This window comes from Rhynchophorus ferrugineus, unplaced genomic scaffold (genome assembly GCF_030347505.1).
Source record: "Rhynchophorus ferrugineus isolate W39M unplaced genomic scaffold, kcgeb_rfMv2 rfM10, whole genome shotgun sequence".
Classification (NCBI taxonomy): Eukaryota; Metazoa; Arthropoda; class Insecta; order Coleoptera; family Curculionidae; genus Rhynchophorus; species Rhynchophorus ferrugineus.
This window is the reverse complement of record NW_027472589.1, coordinates 12,328,637-12,355,199: the sequence shown is the minus strand read 5'-3', so window position 1 is coordinate 12,355,199 and position 26,563 is coordinate 12,328,637. Positions and strand designations below refer to the sequence as shown.

Sequence of the window (26,563 nt, the reverse complement as noted above, 5' to 3'; positions counted from 1 at the left end):
AGCTTGGGTGGAACAAATTTGCTAATAGTTGGGAGTATGCACTATCATAGTTTTCGCGCTTGTACGTATTTAGAATTTGATGTGGTCAGTTTAGTTGAAAACCTATGATCTGTTTTGATTTCATTAATCTCTATATTAAAGTGTGTACTTACAATGTATATATTTTAGACTAATACTGAAAAACTTGGGAAGCTGTGATGATGTTACTCATATACTTTAGCTTGATTGTGTTAAGTTTGGCGTTTCTAGAGCAGAGACGAAGTTGATTTGGTTTGGTAAAGGTAATTATATTTCTGTTTAGCTTTGAAAATGTTCCAGTATCAGCTAAGAAAATGTTGTCGGCGTAATAGAAATAAACGGATTTTTTCTATAAGATATAATATAATTTATGATATTAAGAGTATTGCTATTTACATTTTGGGTGTACTAAAGACAGTAATTTATTCACGAAAATGGCTTTATAGTTTTTCGTAGTATTTTCCAGGAATATAAATACAATTTTTCGTACGCTTGAACCAACCTTTGTAATAGGTTTTCACCCTAGTTCAGGTACCTGCAAAACTTCATATCTCAATCATTTTACAAACAACTCAGTTCAAGTTCTTCTGAAAACACGCTTGTTCGCGAGCTGGTTGACATGCTGGGAGTTTAGTACCGCATCACCGCTAACCTCCCCCTTTTCCAGGCTGAAACGATCTTATCCCTAGCTGCAGTCATAACTTTTGCCCACATATGACGGCATCCATTCGTGTGTTAACTCAAGTTCGCGAATCAATAATTAGTTTCACTATCTGTTATTTCGTCGGGTCAATAAGGGCTGTCCGATTGGCGGGTGCCATATCTCCTAATTAATCCACAAGAGTCAACTGTCAGGCGGTTTCAGTTTAGTGTATTGGTATGCCTACAGACAGTCCCAATTTGTCACTCCATGGCAAGTCTCCGCGACCAGGTATGCGTCATGCATTCCACCGCCTGTTAGGCCAAAACAAAATAAAGGTACCAGCAAAACAAAAATCATGCCTGTAGAGAGGACGACACTCATCAATTCAATATTTTGGCCAGTCAAAACGATGGTTATTTCGACCGACATGTGGGAACCTATATTACCATGATGAAGAATGCTCCTCTGTTGCCGTTTCTTTTTTTTATATTTCATGAAGCATTATTCGTACACGAATCACTTTTGTTCGATTTGGCACCCCTTGAAAGACCTATGGAGTGGATTGTTTGAGGTCCGTGTAAATCTAAGATTCGTCACCGAAGTAGAAGGATGGGCCTTCATTGCATAAAAGTCGATAATTCTGTCTGATAATTCAAGTCGGAAGTAGTAAAAAATCATCGTACGGAAATGTTCATGAGTTAAGTCACCATAAACAACTCAAATTCCAGTTGGAAACGTCTCTAAACCCTTAGTATGGTCAAAGATCAAAATATAAATCAGGTAATCAATAAATACGAGTAGAGAAGGCCATAAAAACGCACTTTTCGAATAAGTTCGTCTTCAGCAGAAAACTTTTCAACGGCATCGACGTTAGTCCTTCAGCAATGTTCAACGGTTTAACCTCAACGACGAGAATCAATTTGTTTCCATTAACCCGACACGCTTTTCAAAAGAAGTAGAGGAAGAGATGAAGGAGGTGAAGAGAAGGTTTATTTAGGAACTAATTATGATTCTCTTTATAGGCCGAAATTTGAGATGAACATTTTAAATAACGGAAGGAAGCCTAGGGCAGCGGGGCTGTCTTTGAAGTTTCGAGTTAATAAGATTTATGTTGACAATTATTTCGAAAACTCCAGGAGCCGTTTATAACCCGATATCTGAAAGTATTTTATCCTCGGGAAACTGGAGGCTAGTCGTTTTATCTTGTTTATATCCTGGCCTTTAACTCTTTTTTTGTGTCTTCAACCATTAATTAAAGAACCTCTAGTTGAAAAACATTGGATGCTGAGGTAATTAGAAAGAAGCTATTTTAATATTATCGTTTACCTTTAAGTACTCTTAGTAGAGCGATAAGAAAAATAATTAACACGGGAAAATATTTACAGAATTTTAAATGAAAAACTTAGTGTTTTTAAGTATTTAGTTGTCTTAACTCCCCTAATGACCTCCTACATATTTTGGCATCTCAATTCGTTGTCTATATGAATTTATCGTTCTATCTTGAAACATGTACTTACAAAATTGTTTTAAAAAGTAAAAATTTGACAAAAAATAACCTCTAGTTGAAAAACATTGGATGCTGAGGTAATTGGAAAGAAGTTTTTTTTTATGTTATTCGTTGTAGTTAAGTACTCTTACTAGAGTGATAAGAAAAACATATTTACTGAATTTTAAATGAAAAACTTAGTGTTTTTACATATTTCGTTGTTTCAATTCCTGTAATTTCCTCACAGATATTTTGCCGTTTCTATTGTTTGTTATTATTATTATTTTTTAATTACAGAGTTATTAATAATTCGCTATTTATGTGAAATTGTGGTACTATCTTGAAACATGTACTTCTAACAACAAGTCAACAAACTTCAGTCAACAAGATAAAATACAGCTTAATGTCTCCAAATCTGTCCATGCTAATTTTATGTTGTGAAGAAATGACCAAACCTTAATTAAATCACTTGACGGATGCGCAACTCCTCAAGCAGAATCAGCGAAATATCTCGGCATCTATTTCGATGATAAATTAAATTGAAAAGACCACGTTAGACAAAAAGCAGAGCAGATCAGACTCAAAATCAAAGGAATTTACTGTTAGATAGAAGATATTCCTAAATTGACTTAAGATCAAAGAGTTCGGTTTATCAGTAAATTTTATAACACATTTGGACTTACTAGGTGCATATATGGGGTTAGACTAAACCATCATACCAACTAGCAATCCAGCGCTGTCAAAAGGAAGTTCTTCGATTAATTACCAATGACTATCACTACATAACAAAAAGAAACCTGCATTATGACCTCGAAATTAAATCGAGTTGCAGAGTTATTCAAAATTTCGCCTTAAGCATACTGGCAACACCCAGGAAATCAGAAGATTGAAGCGAACCCAACCCCACGAACTTTCACAGTGTATAATTGTTATTCTTAATTGTCTTAAATAGGCTTATTTATTTTCATTTGAAAAGTCTTATTAAGTCGTCTTGCTTGTGCATTGATGTAAGTGCAACAGAATAATAGTAATAAATCAATAACTTAGCCAAGTAGCTAGAAATTTTGATAAGATCTTTTTCAATATTAAAAGCATATACGAAAATCAGAAAATCGTCTTTCAAACATCGGCGCTGTCGTTTTATATCGGACTATTGTCTGTCCCAAAGTAGTTGAATAACTTTCTTTGACGGCTTAAAACTAAAACAAAACTGTCATAGAAATAAAAAGCTCCGACAAAAGCGAACGCGAAAGGTTTCGACAGCAACGGGACTTCGAGGCGTCCTCCGGGACGCTCTCTGGAACTCGAAAGAAGCAACAATTGAGCTCGTGCAATTTGAAATAGCGTAGTCCCCACTGGGGACGGGAAAGAATCCGTTTATTTTCATTAGGTTGCGGCAACAGAAGAGATAATTTGAAAGCGAGAGGCGTCGAAGAAAATAAAGGGGAGTTAGTTAGGGACTAATTATTTTTTATACCGGCAGGGAGCGCTTTTGAATTATTGCCAAACAATTGGTTTAAATTGGAACATTTTTTATATAGTATTGTTTGTTGTTATAAAATATATGTAACAGGGCAGTTGAAAAGTCCCCGGCCTACCATAATAAAACACTTTTCTTTGGCTTATCATGAGTTTAATTTTTAATATGTTTTATTTATACTTCGAACAGCAAATAGTCGCTGCGGGGCCGGGGGTTCAGATTTGGAGAATACGGTGGATGAGGAAACAATTCGAAGCCCAATTCATGGATTTACCAATTCATGGTCTTGATGAAGCAGCACCGTTTTTCTTTCAAATGCGGCCGTTTTTCGGCGATTTCGTCCTTCAAACGGTAAAATAAGGCTACGTAATAGTCGCTGTTGATGGTCCTTCCTTTTTCAAGGTAGTCTGATGAAAATTATTCCATGCGCATCCCAAAATACAGACTTGCCAGCCGACTGTTGCGTTTTCCCACGCTTTGGAGCGGGTTCATCGTGTGCAGTCTACTCGGATGACTGTCGATTGGACTTCGGAGTGAAATGATGGAGCCATGTTTCATCCATTGTCACATATCGCCTCAAAAACTCGGGTTTATTACGCTTGATCATCTTCAAACAGTGCTCAGTGTTGGTCAAAAGTAAACTTTACACAGAGCTTTCTCATACCCAAATATTCGTGAATGATATGATGTACACGTTCAGTTGATATCTTTAGAGTGTCTGCTATTGCATTCAGTTTCAATTTACGGTCATTCAAAATCATTTTGTGGATTTTTTAAATGTCTTCGTCGGTAACAACCTCTTTTGGGTATCCACTGCGTTAACCGTCTTCGGTGCTCATTTTAGCACGTCTAAACTTAGCTTACCAATCTTTGATAGTTGAGTTTTCCTGGGGCAGTGTCCGGAAACTCGGCATCAAGCTAAGTTTTTGCTTCAACTGTATTTTTCCCTTCAAAAAGCAATATTTTATCAACACGCGAAATTCCTTTTTACCTATTTTTCACAATAACAAAAGTTGCTTCACTGAAAATGCTATATGATCCGTCAGCTGTTAAATTTATACACCCATCTTGGCTTTGAGGCTTAGGGCTAACTAAAAAACATATAGACTTAATTCTAGTAACGCCATCTATGTGTCAGGCCGGGGACTTTTAATTGACCTGTTATTGATATTAATATATTATTTGTCTTTGTTATTATCAGCAATTAAATTACGCAGAACTGCAAAGAATTGTCTCTAGTTCTTAGTCTTTATGACTTTTTAAAAAATTTCAATGACCTTAAAAGATTTTCACTTTCCATTTTGATGATCCGTCACGGTCGTGATAAATTGTGAGTTAGTCATCCGCCGTCCAGTATCTAATCCGATGAAAAGACCTTCCTTCGCTTTTAATTCTGGGAAGACTAGAAAATTTGAAACTATGTATTTGAAGCAATCTGCATCTTCTGTTCAATCACTGTTTTATATGCAGTAGTGGTAAAAACTTTATGTGAATCAAGGTTCCCCGCTGGCCCCTGCCTTATTTAACCTCTTTATTTCAGATCTACCGTGAAAAGAACACATTGGCGTCGCGTTTAACACTGAGGACACTGCTTTCTTCATGGGCTCCAGTTTTGAGGTTACAACTAGAGAATGTTTACAGCTCGATAATGCGGTCAAATTCTGAAGGTTGCAAATCAACCCCCTGAAAACCCAGGCCATCATTTTCTATAAGAAGCGTTACGCACTGCGCGTCTCGCAACTTAACTCGTCTCCACTTCGACCGACGGTTTCGTTGGTATTCCCAAATCCAGAAAGCAATCCAGAAAGGTTCGGGGATAGCAAACCTGCTATCTTCAGTGGTCTTCCCTTCTAAGAGAATTCCCATCTCCATCAAATGCTTATTTCACAAGATGTTAATTCGGTCCGTACTTCTCAAGCAGGTGAAACGGCTTCAAGTTTTCCAAAATAAGCTCCCCGGAAGGGAATCTTAAATGCTCCAATGGTTTGTCAGAAATAATTAAATTCATAGGGAAACTGACACTCCAGAAATCTAGCACTTCATATCTTAATAATTCAAAGAACAACTGAGCTCAAGTTCTTCTGAAAACGCGCTTGTTCGCGAGTTGATTGACATGCTGGGAGCTTAGCACCGCGTCACCGCTAACATCCCCCTTTTCCAGGCTGAAACGACCTCATCCGTCGCTCCAGTCATAACTTTTGTCCCCATACGACATTATCCAGTCGTGTGTTGACTCAAGTTCGCGAATCAATAGAGCCGCCGGGTCCTTGTGCCCAATAACGGCTGCCCGATTAGCGGGTGCCATATCCCCAAATTTAATGCAGTAGCAGTAGATACCTACAGAGATCAACTGTGAGGCGGTTTCGGTTTAGTGTGGTACTTTATGTGAAGGTATCAATTTTTCTTGGAGGACTTCCTCTTCCCCCAACCCTTAGCTCTCTCGCCATCATCTCTTTTTGATTTAGTGATTTTTTTACAACATTTTAAAATCACTGCACCTGTCAATCATGATGTTCATATCTTAATTTGCGAAAATCTAATTTCAAGTTCTTGTAAAAATATTGATAATGATTTATAAGTAATAATATGTTGATATAACGATTCAGTATTTTAAACCAAACATATCTATTTAAATAAGATTTTACAGCAATATTACTGAGAATATATACAATAGCATTACAAATATTACGTTACGTTTGTTGCTATGAAATAATACGGTAATTATTTCGCCAATGTCACAGTTAATAGTGTGTAATAATTGTTACTTATCATCTTTTAAAATTCATTTAGATATTATAGGATTGATTTTCATTTGTTTCTATATATTTTTGTATGCACATATTCTTAAGGTTATTTCAAAAACAGGAGAAAATAACGTGACGAATGATCTATGAAATTACATGTATTTACGGTCAATTTACTTAAGATGAATATAGGATTTCTATTGAAAATTAAATTATTTTATTACCTATACCTTATTACAAATAAGTATAGTTTATAATGAGAATGCATCTATATATAAGCAAGCAGAATAGCATACTTGAGAGTTTTTGAAGCTGAAGAATCTAACTGTATTTAATATTTTCCTTTTAATTGTCGAATTATTTTACTGTTAATGATAAAAACCGAAATTGGCACATTGAAAAAAGCTTATCGATAAAGACGGATGAAAAATTTTACCTAGAGTTGTCATACAGCAAATCCAGAACATCTGGAAGAACCAGGAATGAAGAGAAAGTTGAAGTATTGAATGCCAAATGAGTTGAAATCGAGATTCGGCATCTTGAATGAATAACGAATATTGGATAGTCTCACCATACATATTATTTTTCTGTTGTGGAATTAAGATCTTTGCAGAAATGCAACAAAACCATATATGATATATTCTTTATAATGGCTTCAGATAAAGTATTAATTTTCAAACAACGAATTTTTACTAGTTTTAATTAAACCTTCTAAATGTCTCAAAGGCGCTTTTTATGATAGCTTATTTATTTTAAAATTATTTAAGTTACGTCTAGTTGTATGCACTCTAATAAAAAAGACAATTAATATTTCTCCAGATGGAGCAAAGGCTTTGTTTTGCTGGTTATGCATTATATCTAGAACTTTGAATATATAATAATATTATGAGTGGCTGTAAATGTATGTTTGTGATTGTTTATGACAACTGTGATTATCCAAACGGTAATAACGTAAAATCCGACAAGGAAAATGATACCAGTCACGCCAGTAACCAAGCTGGGTAAGACCGGATGTCTTCTGGGATGATATCCTAAGTTAACCACTTGCCGGTCGGTAGGCTGGGCGAGGATGTTCCGAGCCCATTTCAAACAATAGGTCCATAAACCCTAAATAGTAAAAAGCAGGCTTCCGTGAAAAATATTAAAATTAGTCATAATTTTAAATTCAAATATATCTTTACTGTATTACTTTGCTGGGCATTGTTTGAGATTCTGCAGCTTAGAAAGAATCCTTATACAAAAATTGGATTGAAAGAGAAATTATTATTATTATATCAAAGAGATTTCATAACATCTTTTCTTCTTTATATACAGGTTATTTAATATCCGCTTTCAAAGGATCGCATCGCAAAAAAGCCCAGTGTAATTAGACTGCTTCTTTTCTTTTGCAAGAGCGGCTAGAGCTTAAATCATCCCCTCAATGTTGACACAATGTAATAAAAATAAATGGATGCAGTCCCCCTCGAGCCGTGAACCCTTCGAAATTATCCCGGTAGTAACTGCGGGGTCTCTTTAGAAATCCGGAATACTCTCCTAGGATGTCTAAAGGTCTAGGCTGCCTTCAAAAGAGCACCCATTTTACTAAAAGAAATTTAAAAGTATCCATCTTGTGACTTCTTGGAGATTTACTTAGGTTTCTTTAGATTATTCTGGAATATTCATTTTATTTCTTAGTTGTACTATACTTCTTTATAAGCTACTCATCTTTGTGCGCATTTAAGGAATAGGAAAAAAATAAAATCAGAAAAATATATTGACGATGAAAAATATACCGTAAGTTAAAGTTAATAAGTTAAAGAAAAATGTAGCAGGTTTCTTATATAGCACAATATTATATAGACATATGTTGACAATTTAACTATAGTATGTAACTCAATGACTTCGGTTTAAGACTTAGTTGAGAAACCTATAGGATTAGGGATAGTACCAACTCCATAAATACATGTTAAAAGTTAATACAATTTCAGTTATTAGTTGATGTGTAACTTTAGTGAAACAACTTTAATTATTTTTATTATTATATTATTTTTAACAATTCATAAAACATAATTTGCCGCCTTTATTGCTGCTTTTTGTGGCAACTCTGGCTTGAAAATTATTTTGAACAATAAAAATCAACTGCTATTAACTTTACTTCATAACTATATATTTTAAAAACACCGCTTTTTTGAACATCGATGATGCTGACCAAGCGAAACACCTTGGTCGTCCATAAATTGGTAATTCTTCTGGATAACAGAAAAAAGTTAATTTTTGAGATATATCTATCCTTTTAGATATTTAGGTAATGCATTTACAATTTTATACGAACATGTGAGCATATGCAGAATATTTTGCTCTGATTTGCTTTTGATAAAAGTGTATACGACAAAACCCGGAGGTGGCGTGAGATAAGAAAAGAAAAGATTTCGCTTTCTACTAATTAAAAACAAATAAAAACATACGAATTTAAGGGACTACTTGTTTGCAGTTCTAGATTTTCTTTCAATATATGTTTTTTTCTGGCTTAGATAACTTTTTAATATATTATAATGGTGATAAGTGAATATTCTTAACAAAAGCCTTCAAAATCATATTGTAGTTGCAACATCAATCATCTTTGACTTCTTTAGTAGAAAAGACGGTCCGTTATTATTATTCAAGAAGTTAGATGCAGATTTTCAAAATTTCTATCTTTCTTTCTCAAAGGAAGACCTTTATTTGGAAGGAGGGTTTGAATATCCTTGGTAAGTTTAGAGGTAAGGTTTTAAATAGTATTTTTAATTAGTATTAGTATCAGTAAAAAGCGCGGTAATAATGAAATAACATCTACATAAGAAATTAGCCCTATAGCTAATATTTATACAGTTAAAATTGGTTAATAACGTTCATAATTTCCTGTTTAAACGCCCCAACAGCAGCAAACACAAAAGCTAGATTTTCAAAGGCTTTAACATTTTCAAAACTCTCTAAAGCATTGACTCTAATGTAAGCTATCTTGTTTTACTGTAGCTTAATAGTTTCTGATGCTTTGTGTCTACAAATTACAGGTAGTTCCCAAGATTCTACTCGAACTCTGTGGATGAAGACAAATAAAGATTAATCTATAAAGAGTTGACAGCTGCTTTTATACCATTCTGAACTATATGGCCTCCAAACCCAATCTCAACGAGTTGTCTTCCGAGTAATAGGTTTCCATTTTTCTTTTCATAATTACAGTTCGTATTGTCACAAAACGTTTTCTATTTTGCTGGTTTGGTGCGACTCCTGCTGCGATAGTCGCGGGTTCGAATCCCGTTATATCATCTATTTTAGTGTTAGTGACTTTTATTGTTTATCTAGACAACGGTGTAAACGCTGACAATACATAACCATCCCAGTCACCAGGCTGAGTAAGACCGAATGTCTTCTTGGATGATCTCTAAGTTGGTCACTGGTTGGTTTAGAGCCCACTTTAAGTAATATAACGAAAAAACTTTCTGATTTATTTGCGAATGATTAACATATTTTCCGATAAGCGGAAGCTGGATATTTTTTCCTCGGCTGACGATAATCAAATGTATGATGACAGTACACATGTAGCAAACAATGACCCAGGCTATGAATAAGTTCAGGTAAAACTGTATATACAATATTATTATAATTATTTGTTTCTGTTGTGGCGTACATATATAGAAAATATGCAATAAATAAAACGTTGACCTTAACATTAAGTTTTAAAAGGATAGTTACCCTTCCAAATAGTTTTAAAATTATGTCATGATGATTCATTTTTTATTTATTTTTTAAAAATATATTTATTATATATATATATATATATATATATACATATATACATATATATATAGATATATATATATATATATATATATATATATATATATATATATATATATATATATATATATATATATATATATATATATATATATATATATATATATATATATATAGCTTGATGTAGCTGAAGTTGGAAATGAGTACCAGAACAAACTTTTGATCATTAACTTAAGGCCTTTTTTCAGAAAAGAGTTTTTTCAAATAAAGTCAAACAGGCTATTGACTGGTTACTGCCAATTTATCCATTCCTTTTTAATAGAGCCAGCTGATCGAAAGAAAGACTCGAGTTGTGAGGGATGTTAGTCTCCCAAATTTTAACAAAATGCTGAAGCTTATTAAATATTTTCCCCTGTACATAGCTTAATCTTAAGATGACTTTTATCGGTATGCAACTATATATATTGATTATTTTTAAACTATTAATTAATAACATTATAATGGAAAGGATATTGTTTAGCGCATTCACCATTTTATTAAATCATCGCATCCACCATTTAATTTTAATATAAGATCGATTACCGTTATACGTTAATCGATTTCTATCTTTATATTGATTTATAAATCTCGATATTCGCCGCATGGAATTCCTGGCGGACGGCGGAACGTGATTCCGATCGGGCGTTTCTCGACTCGCATACTTCGATCTAATTTTGTTCTACCCGGATGGGAATCGGTCGTTTTGTTTGTATCCATGTGGGATGATTGTTCCAGTCGCTGGTCGATTGTTGGACTATTTTCAAAATATGCGAGTCGGGTGTCGTCGCGTTTCAACACACGTCCACCGAGTAGAAAATAGTTTCGAATGCGAAAAAAAAGTAAAGAAAACATATAGTATCCCCAATTTTATTTTTATTTACGTGTCTGTTGTTATTTGTGATGAACCAAATGCTACTTGAAAGTAACATTCCTTGGATCAAGGTTTCTTTCCAGCTTTCGAAATAGTTGTTTTCCTAATAACGCATATTTATAGCTCCAATATATTATTAATTGCAGTTTGTAAAACTATAAAATTCGTTTTATACTAGGAGCGGATTGTTCTTTCTCATTTTATCGTACTTTCAGGGGACAAAACGTCTAATGCGGTGGAACATTTAAACGAATCAGCCTATAATAATTCGATTTGGATTGGTAGTAGTGAACGATGTTGCTAAATGTCTTCAAAATTCTCCGAAATATTAGCATTTTGTTAGATGTCAAAGTCAAAATAAATCAAAAGTCAAATTTGATGCGGCAACGTTGCGACGTTGAATTGTAATGACGTATATTGGCTATTTTATTGGTCGGACTATACATAACTATAAAGATGTCATCAGCATCAAGGTCTATAGGTATCTAGGAATACGCAGTACCATAGAAGTTCTATAGAGAATACACACGTACATTTTGATAAATAATAATACCAAGTAAAATACAAAAAAAATTATATATAGGAAAAGATATATAATTAAATGATGAATGAAGGATCTCTTTTACTGTTTATATATACATCTCGAGCAATACTATTAGTTTTAAATTGTCAATACCGCCACTTATTCCAAATGAATGATGCCTGATTTTTCAATTGATGGTACTGATCTTAAGTAGGTGTGTTAAGTGAGTATTGAGGATATTGGAGGTCATCTATCCCTTTAGAGTTAAGTGTCTTTCAAATTATAGTATCAGTCTCATGGTATAGTATGTCTCTTGTTTGTTATGTTTTACTCGTAAATTCTTTAGGCATCTTACGATGGTTCCATTATTTCTGTGATTTCAGATCCGTGCCGATGTTGGCTAAGGAGATGTCTTCTCTCCGCATATTTAGTAACTCTCCACAGCAACACACTGGATGTAATTATACGAGTTTCTAGACATAGATATGGCGTTCAATTTAATGTTATCAACTTCTTGACCGACTTGATGTCCGCTGATGATAACTCTATTATCACTGATATAGATGTTGAGGTTTCTAAACGTTCTTCATGACATAATTTGTATTGTATAGCCATATGGCAAAATTATTGGAAAAAAAAAGATGTAGAAAAATTAGTATTTGGAATCGGAATAGGTAGATTTGGTACAGGAGGAGGTTACCTTTCCATGTTTTAATATCAATAGTATATACATTAACATTTTGTTGATTTATGTAAGTATATTAATTTTGATGGAATAATTTGTGGTATTTATTGTGAAAAATTCGATTAAAGACTTATCATATAACATTATCACAAACTCCAAACCATTTTTTGTAAGATATATTCGACGAAAAGTGCGGACTATAAATGCTTGAAAACGAAAATGATGTTTTTTTGGCACAGAATGCAATGGCAAGGATATTGCGATTGATTGTGCAGCTGGATTTTGATTCCGCCAATTTAAAAGTTCTAATCAAAACTTGAAAAATGAGCCACGTGTTGGGCTTAGTTTATCTCACCTCCTTCGATTATCCTCGTTAAATGTCTTAGAAAATTGATCTTTCAATAAAATATCAAATTATAAGCAAAAACGTAAACCACTCTTAGTTTTATAATGAAATTCGATAAATAGATACCATACACAAATACTGCGTCTAAGAGATCAATTGAGAAGTCTTCAGCCTGACACATAGATGGCTCTATTAAATTTAAAGCCATAATTAACCCTAACCCTCAAAAGAGGCGTGTATAAATTTGACAGCTGTCGGATCATTAGTTTGTGAATTATAACATTTTGAGTGAAGCAACATTTGTTATTGTAAAAAAAATGGATAAGAAAGAATTTCGCGGGTTGATACAATATTGTTTTTTGAAGGGAAAAAATACAGTTGAAGCAAAAACTTGGCTTGATGTCGAGTTTCCAGACACTGCGCCAGGAAAATCAACCATCGAGGATTGGTATGCTAAGTTTAGACGTGGTGAAATGAGCACCGAAGACAGTGAACGCAGTGGACGCCCAAAAGAGGTTGTTACCGACGAAAACATTTAAAGAATCCACAAAATTAATTTGAATAATCATAAATTGAAATTGATTGGAATAACAGACACTCTAAAGATATCAACTGAACGTGTACATCATATCATTCATGAATATTTGTGTATGAGAAAGCTCTGTACAAAGTGCGTGCCGCGCGAGCTCACTTTTGACCGAAAACAACGACGGGTTGATGATTCAAAGCAGCGTTTTAAGATGATCAAGCGTAATAAAACCGAGTTTTTGCGTCGATATGTAACAATGGATAAAACATGGCTCCATCATTTCACTCCGAAGTCAAATCGACAATCATCTGAGTGCACTGCACACGATGAACCCGCTCTAAAGCGTGGGAAAACGCAACAGTCGGCTGGCAAGGTTATGGCGTCTGAATTTTGGGATGAGAATGGAATAATTTTCATTGACTACCTTGAAAAAGGAAGGACCATCAACAGCGATTATTAAATGGCATTATTGGACCATTTAAAGGACGAAATCGACGAAAAACGGTCGCATTTGGAGAGAAGAAAGTGCTTCACTAAGACAATGCACAGTGTCACAAGTCAGTAAACACGATGGTAAAAATCCATGAATTGGGCTTCGAATTGGTTTCTCATCCACCATATTCTCCAAATTTGGCCCCTAGCGACTATTTCCTGTTCTCAGATCTCAAAACAATGCTCGCTGGGAAGAAATTTTCGTCGAATGAAGAAGTGATCGCCGAAACTGAGGCCCATTTTGAAGCAAAGGACAGGAAAGTTGGAGGGTCGCTATAATCAGTGTGTCACCCTTGAAGGGAATTATGTTGAATAAAAAAACTAATTTTGTGTTTAACTATGGTAGGCCGGGGACTTTTTAATTGACCTGTTATTGCGACTTCTACGAAGAGCCCGGTAGATGATAGCTGCGACGAGAGTGACCGAATTGTTCATCGCGAATTATGTGGTTTTACGCCTATGAAATTACTCAAAGCGCGCATATATGATACTTTCTTTAGGGAAATTGCGATATGGGCATGTTTCCATTTTTTAAGGAAATATTTTAGTCTCAATTTGGAATTTATAATATTTGCAAGCTCGGAAGGTTGCTTACTAGTGAGGTTTTTCAGATGGTTTGTTGCAATACCATCCGGGCCTGGGGCTTTTTTCGAAGAAAAACGTTTAATTGAGAGCAGCAGGTTTCTTGGAATTCCAAAAACGTTCGTTTGTAATCCATCTCGAGGGTGGAAAGGGTATATAGTTCGCCTACACTGACAGAACCAATCGTGGGTCGCTAACAATATATTAAAAAAGTCCTGTGGCACTAAATGACACTCACTCCAACCGGCTATGTATTGATGATGATGATGATGACGAGCGTTGCAGCTCAAACTATCAAACATGCAAAAATACATGAAAAATATGATATTTCAGTATTCGACTATGCTGCTTGTTTGAACAAATGGTACAGATGAAAGAATATTATTTCATAAATAACAAAGAGATTTGCTTAGTTAATTAGGTGTTTCTATTTCCAATAATTGCAGCTTGATTCTCGTATGAATCAAGCTTTTTCAGAGTTTATTTAAAGTTAGAAAATTATGAAAGGAAAACTTGACCGCCGTATTAAATATAGTCGGCATAGATGTATGACACAGTTTTCGGTTGGCAGTGTTATCGAGAAAATATGTCGATTAGTACGGGCGAGAGCGGTATTATTTATAATTGCGATCGATCCGCGCTCCCGACCAGTGCCACCCGACCGGCCGCAGGATTCCTGCGGAATTTCCAACATTATCGAACGCGATCCCGCACCGCCGCCCGTCCGCCTATCAGGACGGATTCCGTAGTCCGATTTCGGATTGTAGTCTAATTTTAACTCGCGTCGTTTGTTTGTTTCTATTTGGGATTGTTTCGGCCACCGATGCCGCTGGACCGTTTCCAAGTTTCCCGATTGTCGATTGTACTCGTACACTCGAGGAGTATTTTGCAATAATATGCGTTGCATTCGAAGGTCCCGAGGTGATTGTTTTTTTTTTCGGGAACTTTCATAACGCTCCGCTGGATATTTCAACGTTTCTAATTCATTTGTAAGCTTACTTGTTCAGTTAAAAATGAGTATAAAATTATTCTTTAATCTCGTCATTACTTAACCATTATGTATTTTTTAAAATTATCTCTAATAAGCTATTTCTTCTTATCGTAATTTGCTATAGTTTTAGAATTACAAAATACTTATTACGTTAGACACTTTGGTCTTAACATCTATGTCATTGCTTTTTACTTACAACTTCATTGCACTAGATCAAATGGTTTTTTAATTTTCTTTTATCGTCTGACTATGCCATCATGAACTAGTGAACCTCGATATTGATGTGCAGATAGAGCCTCTGTTCATGTCTTTGATAAAGTTATCGACATTTTCTACCCGCAGGTCCTTATGCAGATTGTTATTACGAATATACTATGGAGCCTCAACATTAAGTCGCAGTAACTTGTTTTGGAATCTTTATATGATATTTCGATTGGTTCGTCTGGTACAACCCCAGAGTTGAAAACCATAATTCCAGATCTGGAGAAAACGGTGGATGAGGAAGCAATTCGAAGCCAAATTCATGGATTTTTGCCATCGTTTCACTGATTTGTTACACGGTGCATAGTCTTGGTGAAGCAGCACCTTCTTTTTCTTCAAATGCGGCCATTTTCCGGCGATTTCGCCCTTCAAACGGTCCAATAACGCTATGTAATAGTCGCTGTTAATGGTCCTTCCTTTTTCAAGGTAGTCAATGAAAATTATTCAATGCGTATCCCAAAATACAGACGCCATAATCTTGCCAGCCGACTGTTGCGTTTTCCTACGCTTTGGAGCGGGTTCATCGTGTGCAGTCCACTCGGATGATTGTCGATTGGACTTCGGAGTGTAATGATGGAGCCATGTTTCATCCATTTGTCACATATCGACGCAAAAACTTGGTTTTATTACGCTTGACCATTTTCAAACACTGCTCCGAATCATCAACTCGTGGTTTTTTTTTGGTCAAAAGTGAGCTCGGCCGGCACCCACTTATTTTCAACAACATATTTCTCTAAAACAGTGGAGTGTTATCTCTACTTGAGCCAGGACGGATATTCTATGCGCCAAGTTACAGAATATATCGTTTCATGTAAAAATGTACATTATTATACTATCACATGAAAACGAACTACTGGAGGAAATCTAAGTAAACGAGATCTGGAAGTCCCAAATCTATAACAAAGAGGAATATAAGTGTATTGTAATGTTATCGAAAAAAAATCGAGGCCTACAAACCTACCTACTACGGCTCAAATCACAGTTACTTGAAATGATAGATGAAAAAAGCGAGAGTGACGTACTCAGAGAAGTAGATTGGAGTGACTAAAACACATAAAAAAAACTGGGAGGATGTCCTATGGATATCCATCTCAATCCAAAATGTATATTGAGCAGTACCGCAAATTTCGTCCCAAATACTCCTTTATTGCATCAAAGTTGACATGTTAAAATGCTATGTTATGCTCTTGTAAATATTCTACTTCGAGGAAATGAGTTCTTAAAATGGCACATTGAGCTATGTATTAAAAAATAGCAAGAATTAATTTGACATATATTCAACGTATAATTTTCTGAAACAGTACCAAAGACAAGTTTAGTTAACAGATCTAATGTTGCTATAACTACATGCATACCTTTTTATTCATAATTTATAAATAACAATATTTTCTAACGCTAGCTTGGTTGGCGTAGTGGTAAAGGCGACAGGACGGTCCATCTACTGTAGCGATAGTCGCGTAGTCGAATCTTGCTGGGGCATGGTCCTAAATGTATGTTTGTGATTGTTTAATATTTGTGACTGTCCTAGGCAAGAGTGCAAAATCCAACAAGGAAAATGTCCAGTCACGCCAGTAACCAGGATGAGTAAGACCGGATGTTTTCGGGGATGATTTCTAAATCAGTCCCGAAGTACCGAGCCCACGTTAAACAGTAGGTCCAGTCCAGATAAACCATTGATGGTAAAAAGGAGACTTTAAAATATAAAAAAAATCTAACGTACATATAATAATGCGGTGAAGAACAATTTTAATTTAAACATAGATAGACTTACGATAATATATTTAGAATTAATTTATTTACTAAATGTTGTGAAAAATAATCCAGAATTACTAAACCAAACCAATCAATTTTAATTTTGCATTTGGTTGTTAAAAATTGTAATACGGCTTTAATACAAATAATGCCTATGTTGGCATTCTGTTGTGTTTCTTCTAGCCTTAAGACGATTTTATATGTTAAATATATTCAAAATAGAGTAACCTGGTGATATTTCATCCAGTTTTAGGTTCAAATTTGATTTAACATGAAATTAGAAATAAGCTTTAAATTTAGTTCGAAATGCTTCTAGCATTGTTTTGAAGAATTGTTGAAAGCAATTCCACCTTCCGTTTGTTCCGATCTATTGTAATTGTGTGTCGGTCATAACTGGCCCGTCTAATATCTGGTCTGACGAAAACACCATCCGTCGCCTTTGCTTCTGGTAGGCCTGGAAACGTTCAAACTATATATTTGAAGCAATATCCATCATTGGAAAGTGATTTTACAAATTGCTTCATCGACCCCAACTTTATATGAAATGGTCGTAAAACAATGTGGAGATACCAATTTTTCTTGGACGGAGAGCTCTTTTCACCAACTTTAATGTGATTCTTTTTGATACAAAATACCAAAATATCTATAAATCAGTTGAAAATAAACAGCCTTTTTGTTGCAGACTTATTAACAGAATCTAAACTACTGGATAATAGATCATTAACTTCATTATTATTATATTAGAATAATAGAATAATAGAATTAATCGACCATTTAAATTAAAAATTTCGGAAACATAATAATTTATAGTTTTGTACTAATATTTTAATGGTTATACAATGTTTTTATTACATCTCACACTAGATATGCATAGTACTTTTATAAATACACAAGCAATACAAGAATATAGAAATTATGGAAAGTCTTGTTTTAATGAGTCACGAACTAACAGAAGGTACCTTGTTGCTTCAGCGCTTCAAGCGAAATTCAAAGTTAGCACTTTTCTTTCGCGTGTCTGTCATTCAGTGAAAGCTAACGGCATTTCTTTTTCTGCATTTTAGCCAGTGCTCGGTTTGAAGGCGTTCTAATTACACCACAACTAATTAAAGTCATGAACATTAGTAAAAAAGGAACGCTTTTGATTATCGATTGAAAATTGCACTTTTTGAATCGCATTATATGATTTCGTGCTAACCGTCCAAATAAACAAAGAAATAAATAAAACAGCACCGATGATAATATGTTAATTTGGCAGAAGCTAATAAGAAAAAAATCAATAGGACAGGTCACGAATGGTGATTTCCACGCTAAACTTTCAACGGAATAAAGAAAATGTAATTTTTTTATTTTAGGGATATACTCAAACCAGCACGACGGGGTTCTTTATTTTCCGTTTGGCATATTATTCCGCTGAAATATTCATACATTATTTTTTATGCTATCATTTGTTATTCGATGTTTTTTTCTTGGGTCTGTGACTTATTCCTTCTGTTATTGTTCTCATCAAGGTCCCTTTTTCCTTTGTCATTTGTCGTTGTTTGTCGTATTTTATATATATATATATATATTTACTTTTACTTTGTTTTTTTTAAATATGTCTTATGAGTATTGTTCTCTTATGTAAATATAATTCTGTCATAACTGAAAGGATGAGACTGATGATTTGCTGAATGATGAAAGTTAATGTTATTTAAGAAGTTTCTATAGGAACAGTTGCACCACCTTAAATCTTTAAAACTACGCAACGGATTTTGATGCGGGTTTTTTCAATAGATAGAGTGATTCAAGAGGAGGGTTTATATGTATAATACATGCATAATATACTAAGGCAACATTGCTAATTTTAGAGGTTTCTAACGTGATGTCGTAAATTAACCTATCTATTTAGGCTTATTTAGCAATTAGCAAAAACGCTGCCTAACCCTACGAGTTAGATCAAATTAATGTACTACAGTATTGTACACCATAAAAAGGTCTACAAAAAAGTCCGCGATGGTATATGTTTATCTTTTAGGGATAACCCACATTAACCATTTTTATTGTTTACTTTTTACGTGAGAAAATGGCTTATTTACGAAGCTATTTTAAGCAATACGGCATTAATCCTTATCGAATTAAGTACCTTAAATACAGTGTGCAATTAATATAGATCAATATGGTTCCTTACAGCATGTAAATTAAACAAATATTTTCGGAGATATTACAAATTTAAAATTTGCGTTTAAAAATGTGTAATGTAATAAAAATTGTATGAATTTAGATATTCCAAAGATAGGAGGAAATCTTCATAGTAAGTATAGGGGAAGAAGAATTGTTTTACTCCAAATTTAATGCGTGCAGGCCAAGGGCAGTAATGAATGAACCAAAAATACTGGATCGATTTTAATCATGTTTCCATTGAGTGACATAGGCATATATATTTTATGCCCGTGCAAAGTCGGAGCGGGCCGCTATGTTTTTATATACAACGTTCATATTTTTTCTGTAGTGTATTTAATTTAGTATCAGCATTGCACCCGTGCGAAGCCGGGGCGGGTCGCTAGTTATTAATAACTAGAAGTCAGATATATATTATTAGTCTGATATAAATTATAAGTCTAATATTTTGATGAAAGTATTCTAATTATATTAGTAATTTTGATGGCTAGTTGTGGCAATGAAAAATAAACTAGTTTTAAAATGTGTAAATAAAAGGATAGAAGGGATACAGGAGCTAGATATAACAGATTTAAAAAGTGGCACCTCTATAATGATGTCGAAAAATGTAGACTGAATGTTTCAAAATTTTAATTTCAATATAATAAGCCTGTGTCATTGTTTTCTACCTGTTTTGAGTTATGACTTGAGGATTTGGGTTTGTGATATGATTTCCCCTCGAAAAGGTTTAGGGTAGAATCAGAACTCGCATAGAGTAAGGTCACATCCCTGAAGTGGGTCTCTCTCTGAAAAGGTCCTATTACAGCTATTTTTTAGGGGCCTGATTTACCAGCTGAAAATATTTCCTTGCTGATGTTAACTTAAGTTATAAGAGAAGATTGCCCGTGAAGGCGCTTTATTTTGGAGTATGAGAACCTTTGGCGACATGAAGATCCGCTTTTGGGGCTATAGTCTTCGGGGTTACCTGATTGGGAACGCCTCTGACAGGGATCTGATGTGGGAATTGTTGGAGAGAGCTGAAATTGCATGGAATTTCTTGTATAAGGAGAAAACGAACCGTCTTATTTCTGGTGTGTCAGTTTTCCGATGAATTTGGGTATTTCTGACAAACCACGGCGCGTTCAGAGTTTGCCTGAGAAATTTATTTTGCATTACCCGAAGCTTTTCCACTAGTTTTAGTTCTGAAGCTTTCATATCCTTGGTATTTTTATAACTACAATTTGATATATTAGTCTTAAGAAGTAAGTTTGAGTTAACAATAAGAAGAGATAGTAATATCAATGTACAAATCTGTTATAAAGTGTTTGGGAAGCTAAATCGCGAGTTAAAAGCCCCAATAAGTGTTATAAGCTATTTTTCAACGTCTTTTTAAATTTATCTGTATAATAACGAACTTTTTCTAAGAGAATTATGAGTTATTAGTGAAACATCTTCATGGATATTTTGTAGCCTTGGAAGGAAATGTATTCTAGAAATTACTAACTTTAAATATAAGAAAAGTTTTTCTTTAATTCTATTTCAACTACGAAAACATGGCTATTAAAATTCACTTCACTACATCAGTGTTAAAGCCTGACAGTCCTGATTTGAATGTATTAGAAAATATAAGCTTATTCTTAATCCAGCAAAATTAACAATAAAAAATAACTCTTTTCAGTTAAAACTTGATCTATAGACTTTTTGGTGTGAAATTGTATGTACTATGTAGAAGAAATAATTGATATATGTCTAGAAATCGATCAAAAATAACTTTGAATGTATGAAATATTAAAACTGAACACTGAGTTTATAATTACTCATATTCGCTATTGTTTCAAAGCATGACACTGATATGAAATACAAAACAAAAAAATGTAAAAAGTTTACCTTGTAAAACGTAATTGATAGAGAAACCAAACCAAACCAAACAAACTTTCTAAAGTAGTTTAACACTTCCTAAGACTTAGTTAAAACTACGGTAAATTAAAATGAAAAAACAAACCTAAATAACCAATTGATATTAACTAAACTGGAATGATATCGTTTGAATACTTAAATTGAATTATTATTGATCTATAAAATCCAAATTAAAGATAATACGAACGGCTTATAACTCTCGTTTACGACCGTTCAAATGCGGTAACTTATCTTAAGCTATTCGGCCTGTTTTACATCTATTTTCATGTTCTCAATGACGAGTTAATGAACTTGCATCTGGTTCCGCTTCAGGAAAAAATATTTTTACGTGTTCCGAGTTTACTGAACTGTGGAAACTAACATTTCAGATACTAATTATATATCTTGACAATTTAGATAGTTTTGATTGCTTGTAAAATTCCTTGGGAAGATAAACCTAATGGATATTTATGAAGTATCCATTCTTATCGTAAATCATTATTACTATATTTGAAAATAATGCAATAGTTTTTTTTTATTACTCTTCGTGAGTCCACAATCTGCCCTATTGGCAATAAGTATTTCATCTGTTTATATTATATATACATGTCATGTAGAAAATCACTTCATTAAGCAATCTTCTGTATAAAATATTATCTTAATTAATTAGTCTTATTCTAATGCTTATTCTAAACTCTACATAAGTCCAGTAATCAGATCAGGTGGTGTTAAACGTTTTAGTCTACGCACTTCACTATCACGTCGCATATTTAGCTGGTTAGCGAGTACATTGGGATGCACTGACACTCTTTCGAAGTACTTCACACAAACACGTTGGATTACACTCGTTATAGGTTCTAGAGGAATATCGCGTTGTATCACTTTATTTGAAATATAGTACGGAGCATCAACAATGACACGCAACACCTTATTTTGGAACCGTTGAATGATGGATATATTAGATTTGCTAGCGGTACCCCATAGTTGAATTCCATATGTCCAAATGGGCTTGAGTATAGACTCATACAGCAATACCTTGTTATCTAATGATAACTTGGATTTGCGCCCAATGAGCCAATACATTTGATATAATTTTAGTCCTAGTTGTTTCCGTTTAGAGAGTATGTGCTTCTTCCAGGTTAGGCGTCGATCTAAATGCATACCAAGATATTTAACATGCTCTGCTTGGGGGAGTTGACGATGATTGATATTTACTGGTGGACATGTTCTTCTACGCAGGGTAAACGTTATATGCGTGGATTTTGATTCATTGGCTTTAATGCGCCATGTCTTCAACCATAATTGTATTTGCTCCAGGTGGGTTTGTAGGTTTATTGATGCTGCGACTGGATCTTCATGGGATACTAAGATTGCTGTATCGTCCGCATATGTTGCCACAGTAGTTATTTTTGTGGTGGGCAGATCAGCCGTATACAGAAGATACAGTACTGGACCCAGTACACTACCTTGCGGAACTCCTGAATATATGGGATTTAATTCGGTATGTTCATCGCCTTGACAATAAAATGTCTGTCAGTGAGTTACGATTTTAGTAGCTGATAGTCCGGATGAGGGAGAAGTTTCTTTAGTTTAACCTGCAAGCCCGTATGCCATACTTTGTCAAAATCCTGAGATATGTCTAGGAAAGAGGCCGAACAATATCTTTTGGCATTTAGGTCAGCGTTTATTTGGTTTACAAGTCTATGCACTTGTTCTATAGTCCCATGCTTATTGCGAAAGCCAAACTGATGTTCAGGAATAATTTTTCTTTTTTCTATTATATAGTTTAGTTTTTTTATGTATAATTTCTCGAAAACTTTCGAGATTATTGGTATGCAATAGTTGAAGTTAAAATAATTAATTTGATTAGAAGAATGGTATATGGTATGTTATATATGCAAAGAGCTTGGTTTCGTTGATAATGCAGAACTAATTTTGTCATTTGTTCAATTATTGTAGTTTTAATGAACAATATGATCGTTTTGCTTATGAATAAATTTATCAATAATTGTTTTTGTAGATTGTTCTTGATATTATAAATCAATAGCTAACATAGATTATTTCTATATATATATATATATATATATATATATATATATATATATATATATATATATATATATATATATATATATATATATATATATATATATATATATATATATATATGGTTTCAAAAAAAGTAAATTCGGTTTATTTATTTATTTTTATTTATAATATGTTTTTGTTTTTTATTTCTAGCCTGGCCAAAAAATTGGTGGCTTATTGTTATGAGTGCTTAAGTTACGGCATTGTCAGAACCTCAGAGGGAGAGAGTAGAACATTTCATCTTGCAATTTCCCTATAGAACTAAATATCGTCAATAGAACAGATATTCAATTCTTGGGTACTAAATCAATTAGCAGCGAAAATGTAATGGACAAAATTTTCATTTGTGTGTCGTTGCTGAACAAAGAGAAATAATTTAATAAAATCAAATTTAGTAAAGGTATTTTTGAAACGAATTAGTGCCTACGATGAAAAGTACAGATGCGACAATAATGAACGGAAAATATTGTGGTTGAAGACATAGTAAAACAAATTTTTTTGGCAAAATCATTTTTCATTCAATATAATTCCCTTCAAGGGTGATACACTGTTTATAGCGACCCTCCAGCTTCTCGATACCATTTTTGTAGTACGATTTGTCCTTTGCTCCAAAATAGGCCTCAGTTTCGGCCATCACCTCTTTATTCGACGAACATTTCTTCCCAGCGAGCATTCTTTTGAAATCTGAGAACAGAAAATAGTCGTCGGGGGCCAGATCTGGAGCATACGGTCGATGAGGAAGCAATTCGAAGCCCAATGCATAGATTTTTGCCATCGTTTTCACTGACTTGTTACACGGTGTATTGTCTTGGTGAAGCAGCACTTTCTTTTTCCTCAAATGTGGCCGTTTTTTCGACGATTTCGTCCTTCTAACAGTCCCATAACGCTATGTAATAGTCGCTGTTGATGGTCCTTCCTTTTTCAAGGTAGTCAATGAAAATTATTCAATGCGCATCCCAAAATACAGACGCCATAACCTTGTCAGCCGACTGTTGCGTTTTCTCACGCTTTGGGGCGGGTTAATCGTGTGCAGTCCACTCGGATGACTGTCGATTGGACTTCGGAATGAAATGATGGAGCCATATTTCATCCATTGTTACATATCGACGCAAAAGCTCGGGTTTATTACGCTTGATCATCTTCAAACACTGCTTCGAATCATCAACTCGTTGTTTTCGGTCAACAGTCAGCTCGCGCGGCACCGAATTTGATCAGAGCTTTCTCATAACCAATTATTCGTGAATGATATGATGTACACGTTCAGTTAATATCTTTAGAGTGTCTGTTATTTCATACAATTTCAATTTACGGTAATTCAAAATCATTTTGTGGGTTTTTTTAATGTTTTCGTTGGTAACAACCTCTTTTGGGCGTCTACTGCGTTCACCGTCTTCGGTGCTCATTTCACCACGTCTAAATTTAGCATACCAATCCTTGATGGTTGATTTTCCTGGGGCCGTGTCCGGAAACTCGGAATCAAGCCAAGTTTTTGCTGCAACTGTGTTTTTCCCTTCAAAAAGCAATATTTTATCAACACGCGAAATTCCTTTTTATCCATTTCTTCACAATAACAAAAGTTGGTTCACTCAAAATGCTATAATTCACAAACTAATGTTCCGACAGCTGTCACATTTATACAGGCATCTTTTGAGGGTTAGGGCTAACTAAAAACATATGGATTTAATTCTAGCAGCGCCATCTATGTGACAAGCCGGGGACTTTTCAATTTACGTGTTAATAGGTTAATGTCAGTAGAATAAATTTACATTTGTATCAAATCATAACGTAGTAAAATCTAGTACAAAAACCGAAAAACAATTTCCGACTCGTCTGGTACGACTTAGCGTTAAAACGGCATAATTTACGCAATTTAGTTCAATATACTATAATATTCAGATAAATATCTGCTTCATAACAGGAATAATAAACATTATATCTGAAATATATGAATAACAGATCGAACTGAAAACAAGTCGATCGTTCTCACGAGGAGAAAAAAAACCCAATTAGTCTCCACCACCTCATAATTTATGAGCGTTCCCTCGTAGCCCGTGAAAACAACCATAAAACTGTTGACCATTCCATTTTTAAATAGACACAATCCGGAGCGGGGAAGTTTACGCTAACACCGCGGAGAAAAATTACAGGAACACGTAAATAATTACACGAATTCTTTACCAGTTAATAACGTGAGTAACGTTCAAAGCCCGAGATCGAGAAACTTTGTTTTGGTTATTGTCAATTTTATCGAGTATCACATTATCATTAATTAGGATTATTAAACAATATCATTCGGACTTGGAGAAGGGTAATGTAAATGTTATTAATCGCTTCCATGTGTTTCGTGTATACACCTGAATTTTTAAGAGTGGTCGGTTGGATGATTGACTGATAAATGAGGCAATCAATTATTTTATAAACTAATTTGTTTATGTGATAAACCAGGTGTTTTTTGTATAAAATACTTACGATAAATCGTCGAAAGTGTGAATGCCAGAAGTCTATTTCTATTCAGTTGTGATAAAAATAAAACTTCTGATTTTTCTTCTAATATAAATGATTGATACGAATTCTGAGAGCATCACGTATTTTCAACTACTCGTAAAAACTGTATTAATTTATATCTAAATTACTTCTCTTAACTATTAATTTGTTTATATAATAAACATAATATTTATATCCAGTAATCTCTATTTTTTAATTGTAATAAATATCAAAATTCTGATTGTTATTCTAACATGAGTTTTGGAGCTTGACATGTGCTTGAATGTACAGAAATATTACGTTAATATCTTCTTCTTAACTCATGAATGTTTAATGCTGAAAATTAATTTACTGATATAATAAACAATATGTTGATTGTTTAAAGAAGTGTCGATAAATTATAGAAATTGTCTATTTTATGAAATGCCAGAAGTCTATTTCTACTCAGTTGTGATAAAAATAAAACTTCTAATTTTTCTTCTAATATAAATTATTGATACGAATTCTGAGAGCATCACGTATTTTCAACTACTCGTAAAAACTGTATTAATTTATATCTAAATTACTTCTCTTAGCTATTAATTTGTTTATATAATAAACATAATATTTATATTCAGTAATCTCTATTTTTTAATTGTAATAAATATCAAAATTCTGATTGTTATTCTAACATGAGTTTTGGAGCTTGACATGTACTTGAATGTACAGAAATATTACGTTAATATCTTCTTCTTAACTTATGAATGTTTAATGCTGAAAAT

The 26,563-nt window shown here is 34.0% G+C and overlaps 2 protein-coding genes across 5 annotated transcripts in view; both read left to right on the top strand.

The window, feature by feature from the left end:
* The window catches only part of Nca (neurocalcin homolog), a 244,420-nt gene that overhangs the window by 64,859 nt on the left and 152,998 nt on the right, over positions 1-26,563 (top strand). The window lies entirely within an intron of this gene.
* The window catches only part of LOC143204071 (neuronal calcium sensor 2), a 196,953-nt gene that overhangs the window by 26,841 nt on the left and 143,549 nt on the right, over positions 1-26,563 (top strand). The window contains exon 1 of one of the 4 annotated variants that reach the window (XM_076416523.1): positions 15,104-15,183. The exons of the other annotated variants lie outside the window; for them this stretch is intronic. The gene's annotated coding sequence lies outside the window, so the exon portion shown is untranslated. Of the gene's footprint in view, positions 1-15,103; positions 15,184-26,563 lie in introns of those variants that run through there. 4 annotated transcript variants of the gene reach the window in all.